Source organism: Manis pentadactyla, chromosome 2, assembly GCF_030020395.1.
Source record: "Manis pentadactyla isolate mManPen7 chromosome 2, mManPen7.hap1, whole genome shotgun sequence".
Classification (NCBI taxonomy): domain Eukaryota; kingdom Metazoa; phylum Chordata; class Mammalia; order Pholidota; family Manidae; genus Manis; species Manis pentadactyla.
Window position 1 is genome coordinate 19,756,242 of NC_080020.1, and position 6,945 is coordinate 19,763,186.

Consider the following 6,945-nt stretch of genomic DNA (forward strand, 5'->3'; position numbering starts at 1 on the left):
GATGGGGTACATATACACAATGGAATACTACTCAGCCATAAGAAAAGGGCAAATTCAACCATTTGCAGCAACATGGATGGAGCTGGAGGGTATTATGCTCAGTGAAACAAGCCAAGCAGAGAAAGAGAAATACCAAATGATTTCACTCATCCGTGGAATATAAGAACAAAGGAAAAACTGAAGGAACAAAACAGCAACAGAATCACAGAACTCAAGAATGGACTAACAGGTACCAAAGGGAAAGGGACTGGGGAGGATGGGTGGATAGGGAGGGATAAGGGGGGGCAGAAAAAGAGGGGTATTAAGATTAGCATCCATAGCGGGGTGGGAGAAAGGGGAGGGCTGTACAACACAGAGAAGACAAGTAGTGATTCTACAACAGTTTGCTACGCTGATGGACAGTGACTGTAAAGGAGTATATAGGGGGGACCTGGTATAGGGGAGAGCCTAGTAAACAAAGTATTCGTCATGTAAGTGTGGATTAATGATTAAAAAAGAAAAAAAGCAGTTCCTATGTGGTGACCTCTAATGAGTTCTACACAAAGATATAAAGGGCATATAAAAGTGTAGGCAAAGGGTCTGTTTGTGTTTATACAGAGGATCAAAGCCTAATTTGGCTACCCCGAAAATGAACTAAGATACGATATGAAAAAGAACTTCCAACATCAGCACTCTCGGGAAGACTCATGACAGAAAATGATCAGCAAAAAAAAAAACTCCAACAAAGATCCACGCACTGTCACAGGTGTAGATGCAGTCATCCCACCAGTTCCTGGACTTGCCATGGGAATGATGAAGGAGATATCTAAGCTGGCCTGTGCATACAGTTAAACAAAAAATTGGACTGGATCTATACTGTTGAAACTCAACCAAGAATTAGGAGAAGTGCAAATTGTAGCGCTCCAAAATCTTACAACCACAGACTATTTATCATTAAAAGAACATATGGGATATGAACAGTCCCCAGGAATGGGTTGTTCTAGTTTTTCTGAATTCTCTCAGACTGTTTAAGTTCAGTCGGACAATATCCACCATATCATAGATAAGTTTTCACAAATGCCTAAGGTGCCTAACTGGTTTTCTTGGTTTCACTGGAGATGGCTGGTAATTACAGGTATGCTTTGGTTAGGTAACTATATTCCTATTATGTTAATGTGTGTGTACAATTTAATTAGTAGTTTAAAACCTATCCATGCTGAAGTTACTCTATAAGAAGATATGTCAAAGAAATAATCAATCTTCCCAGGTTTTCTTCTGCCTGCTACTTCTATAGCTTTTCTTCTTCCTACCTAATCACAACCTTTAAATAGAACTCGTGCCACATGTCGAATTTACCGAGTATCATAATTCTTCCAAGTGGTAAAGACACCTCAAGACAAATGCTGGGCATAGAAGTCACAGGGCATAAATATGCAAAGAAGTAAAAAGCTAACCTTTTCAAACAATAAGGCTTCTCTCTCACTTACCAAATTAACATTTCCCTGTATGGCCCCGGAAGATGACTGGTTAGCCAGAGACGGGTAAGATTCCTCAAGGGAGGAACAACCTAAGACAGGCACAGTCGCAGGGGGCCATCTGGTGAGAAAATGGGGTGCAGCAGAGGTGAGGCTTAGAACCTCCCCCCTCATGTTCTGAGAGAAATCTTCTGCATACATGGATGTTTATTGCCCTCGTCTAGCTCGGATTAACACATAGTCTACAGGCACACACCTGATCATCTACATTTGCTCTCTTACAACACTAAACTCTGTTTTCTACCTTTATCTCGTATCTACCTACCACTTCAGCATTATATTAAAAATAATAATAAGAGAGAAATGTGGTATCCACATATAAATCAAGTTTAAAAATCAAATGAATATTCATATTTGAACTGACTGTGTATAGTTCATAATGCATGAACAAAACCGAAAGCTTCTGTGATGACTGCCCTTGCACTGTTCACCATGTAACTTATTCACTATGTAAGAATTTGTACTCCATGTAAGAATTTGTTCGTTATGCTTCAGAAGATTGGAGATTGACGAAAATTAGGCTTGGGGTGGATTAATGATTGTGCATTGTGTATTGACCCCCCTATACAGAAATTTATTGTGGTTAACAACTATTTGATCAATAAATATGAGAGATGCCCTCACAAAATATATATATATATATATATATATAAACACACTTCCAATTGTAAAATAAATAAGTAACCGGGATGTAATGTATAGCATAAGGAATATAGTCAAAATATTGTAACAACTTGGTATGGTGATAGCTGGTACCTAGAATTATCATGTATATACATGTTGAATCACTGTGTTGTACACCTGAAACTAATGTAATGTAATACTGTTGTCAATTACCCTTCAATAAAAAAAAAATGGGCACAGTATATGCACAGACACTTATCCAAAGAAGAAATTCAGATGGCTAACAGGCACATGAAAAGAGGCTCCACATCACTTGTCATCAGGGAAATGCAAATTAAAACTGCAATGAGATATCACCTCACACCAGTTAAGAGGGCCAACATGCAAAAGACAAGAAACAATAAATGCTGGCGAGGATGCAGAGAAAGGTTAACCCTCCTACACTGTTAGTGGGAATGTAAATTAGTTCAACCATTGTGGAAAGCAATTATTGAGGTTCCTCAAAAAATTAAAAACCGAAATAACATTTGATCCAGTCATTCCACTCCTAGGAATTTACCTGAAGAAAACAAGGTCCCAGATTCAAAAAGACATATACACCCCTATGTTTATTTCAGTACTATTTATAATAGTCAAGGTATGGAAGCAACCTGAGGGTCCATCAATAGATGAATGGATAAAGAAGATGTGGTATATATACACAATGGGATATTATTCATCCATAAGAAGAAAACATCCTACCATTTGCAACAACATGGATTTAGCTAGAGGGTATTATGCTCAGTGAAATAAGCCAGGCAGAGAAAGACAAGTACCAAATGACTTCACTCCTGTGGAGTATAAGAACAAAGAAAAACTGAAGGAACAAAACAGCAGCAGAATCACAGAACCCAAGAAAGGACTAACAGCTACCAAAGGGAAAGGGACTGGGGAGGATGGGTGGGAAGGGAGGGATAAGGGCAGAGAAAAAGAAAGGGGGCATGATGATTAGCATATATAATGTAGGGGGTTCACAGGGAGGGCTGTGCAACACAGAGAAGACAAGTAGTGGTTCTACAGCATCTTACTATGCTGACGGACAGTGACTGTAATGGGGTTTGTGGGGAGTACTTGGTGAAGGGCAGAGCCTAGTAAACAAGATGTTCTTCATGTAATTGCAGATTAATGATACCAAAATAATAAAATAAAAAAATAAAGATGATATAGCAATGACACTTAAATAAAAAAAATATGGGCAGGAGGTGGCAGCCTGAAATCACTGGGCCAAACTCCTTAAACAACCCCTAAATTGAAAAAAAAAAAGCAAAGTCTAGAATAGTACCTCTAGTAGGCTATCTTTTATCTGGGCAAAGGAAGACATGTATAAAGCAAACCAAAAGGCTGAACTCTGTGTGGATGTTATTTTTCTAACCAATTGTTAAACATTTTTAAAATAATTACAGAAATTTGAATAATGACTAGATACCTGGTCATATTAAGGAAACTTTTTAGTTTTGTAGGTATAAGATTTGTATCTGGTTATGTTAACAGAGAGTTTCATCTTTTAGAGGTACATACGAGGGCCATATTTTTAAAGGTACAAACCTCTTTTAGAGGTACATACCGAAGTATTTTCCAGATAAACCAACATGTTCCTGTGTTTGCCATCTGGGGGAGGGGCGTGGGTGGAACTATAGATGAAACAAGACTGCCCCGTGTCGAGTCTTGCTGAAGCTGGGGAATGGGTGCATGAGGCCCACTGGGCTGTTCTACTTCTGTATAGGTTTGAAGTTTTACAAAAAGAAAGGTAAGCAAAATCCATGGAGAGAGTTCAAAGGGAACAACAGGCTATAAAAATTAATTTCTTCCTCAGATATGATAAATGCTTAAAGTTCTTAATAATTTATAGGTCATATAAGTTGGTTTTTTAAATCATGAACTCTGGTAGGCATATGAACTAAGGGTGAGAACATACAATTTATACAAGTGTGAATTGGTGTAACTTTTGGATGTGAATCAGGAACCTTAAAATTCTTTGACTAATTCACTTCTAGGAATTTATCTCAATTAATCATAAATATGGATAAGACATATAAGCTGCTGTGTTATGCGTGGTAGTGAGAATAAAGAAACTTAAATATTCAACAGGCATTTTTTTCAATAAATTTTAATATGGCTATATATTGGAAGTATCCAATTTCATCTGTTTATCAAGTATTTATTTCATATCTACTATTTGTCAAGGCAATACCTGCATTTCTTAACAGTGCCTTAAAAAAATAAAAATACTTTTAACGATTACAGTAGTCATGTGCTCAAAAAAAGCAATTCCCCATTTCTGTAAAGTTTCCATTTTTACTGTATTCACAGCAGGTAAATATTACTGAATGAATTAAAGTATTTTGCAATCAGAAGAAACATGTACTTTTTAAGTTACAATATGAAACTCTATCTAGATGAGTCCAGTTTGGGATAGGGAATCTCACACAGGCAGGGAAGAAACAGAAAATGTCACAGTGGCTAACTCTAGGTTAGGAGATGACAAGTGATGTTTGCCATTCTCTACAAAAAGCATGCACTAGTTTTGAATCAAAACAATTTTGTTTTTAAGGTTCTCCATTTCAAAGACTGAAGACAGAGTCCCTCTGAAGTCCCCTCATGTCACAAGTGGCCCGGATGATCCCCGAGATGAGGCCACACAGCTGGTTGCTTTGGGTGCGGAAGGCAGAAAGGTCAGCCTTCAGGTCTCTGTGCTGCTCCGAGGCGTCCAGCTGCTGGCTGAGGTGCAGCACCTCCTCCTACAGGGCATAGCGTCTCCACAGGCGGATCAGCCTTTATTCCACAGCCGCTCCTGTTCCGCTTGCTTCAGGCGCTGTTGCTCTGTCTCCTGCAGCTTCAGGTTGAGAATCTTTGCTCAGTGGCGATGCTCAGCTTTTAGCTTCTCTTGGTGGGCCAGGGCTTCTCTGGAGCTCTTCTCCATCCATTCCCATAGGTACTGGACTTCTTGACGCTTCAGCTCCATCCTCTCATCAAACCGCTTCAGTTCTTCAGAAGCCATCTCAGAGAGGTCTCGCGCCTTCTTCTCCTGCTCCTCCTGCTGGTGCCTCAGCCTCTCCACTCCTTTCATTCTGTAAACCAGCTCATACATCCGAATGCAGCCTTCCACTGTGACCCCCCGGGGGACTGAAGTACCATAGATTGTGTGTGCTGGGACTCACCTTTGCTCTTGGTTCCATTTGCTGTTGAGGAGGCTGGTGAGAAGCCAGGGCTTGTGACAGGAGATGAGGAAACAAATGAAGGCTGTTCCAGGTCTGAAGTAGATCTAGTCGATGTTGAAGTTTTCGAGGGAAGTGGACTCTCTTGCTGATGGGCTAAGATATGATCTAATACCCATCCACAGTAAGAAGACAGCTTGGGAGGAGACGTAATTTCTTCTAAAGTATCCTCGCCCCGCAGCAGCCAGTCACGGTCATAGCAGAGGCAACCTTTGTTAGAACTGCGCAGTGCCTCCAGGGTCTCCTAACAGTGACCCTGCGACAGCATGGCTAACGCTCCTGCAGCTTTTCCCAGACGCCAGGTGTGGCAGCAGAAATGCTCGAATCAGCTGCGTGGGGTTGGCGCTCGCTTTTGTCTCCAGGACACGCACGCGCAACCCCTCCCCTAACAGCTTATAGCCGCCTCCACCACCCAGCCAGTCTTCCAGCTCACCTGCGCTCGGGATTTGGCCCTTTAAAACTCGTTTTCCTGCAGGTACTTGAGGCGGGGAGCTTCTGAAGGTTGCAGCCTCCAGATTGCAGAACACTGAGTATGTATTGCTGTGCACGTGGAGAAACTGGAATCTTCATACACTGCTGGTTGACTCTAAAATGGGGCAGCGCCTGTGGAAGACAGTCTTGTATCATGTGACTGGCCATTTGCCTTTGGCATCCCCAGGGAATAATGAAACAGAACCATTGGCCCGGGTGCACTGGCTAGAAGGAAATCCTGCCTTTGATGTGTCCCAATGGCTACCACAACTTTTAACTTTATGATCCTTTTTTGCTTTTCTTCTCTTTTTGTTTTGCATTTACAGCAGTAGGGTTACTCTATCATATATAATTAAACTTGGCATCTATAAAAGGAGAAAAAAATTCCAGGAATTGTACTGGTGTTTTATAACAGAACAATAGACGTATTTGACATTGTACATTCCTCATTTGTATTGATATCAGAAATTTAAAAAAATTGAGGACTTAATATAATCATATATATGTCAGTTAATTATCTCTTCCCCAACACACATCTAAGACACAGTTGTGAAATGGAAACAGACTCACAGCAGTCAAAAATGTCCATTTCACAAAAGAGAGAATGGAGAACGTAATAGCCCCTAGCCCATGGCAACTTTGAAGTACATCTGGGCAAGAATTGTAAGGAGTTTGGATAACCCACTTGCCTCTCCTTCTGGTCCCTGAGAAGTTCTCCTCTGACTTTTGTCCTCCATGTCCCTGGCTCTGCCCTTGAGATTCTTCTCTTCCACTTTCCTCCATGACCACATCTGAAGTGGGCACTGAAGTTATGCCTTTTGTGGAGGGATTTCACAGTTTTATATCCTGATCCCTGCTGGCACAGGTGTTAGAGCCCAGGGATTATTTTAGAGGCTGGACAGACTTTGGTAGACCAAGTCTGTGGTTTCTTTGGTTGTACAATCCCCTCAGAAATTTAGTAGGTTTCTGATCTGTTTGCCCCCCAATCTGTTCCATGTGTGTGTAACCCTAGCCAGAGATCTGGTCTTGATACAGTTTTTTAAAATAAAAACTCTTGACTTTTACTTTACTCTGTGATTACT

General features: G+C 40.7%; 1 pseudogene; it reads right to left on the bottom strand.

Annotated features, from left to right (window-relative positions):
- Nucleotides 1-4,363: 4,363 nt before the first annotated feature.
- On the bottom strand, nucleotides 4,364-6,646 carry LOC130682651 (mRNA export factor GLE1-like; annotated as a pseudogene).
- Nucleotides 6,647-6,945: the final 299 nt, after the last annotated feature.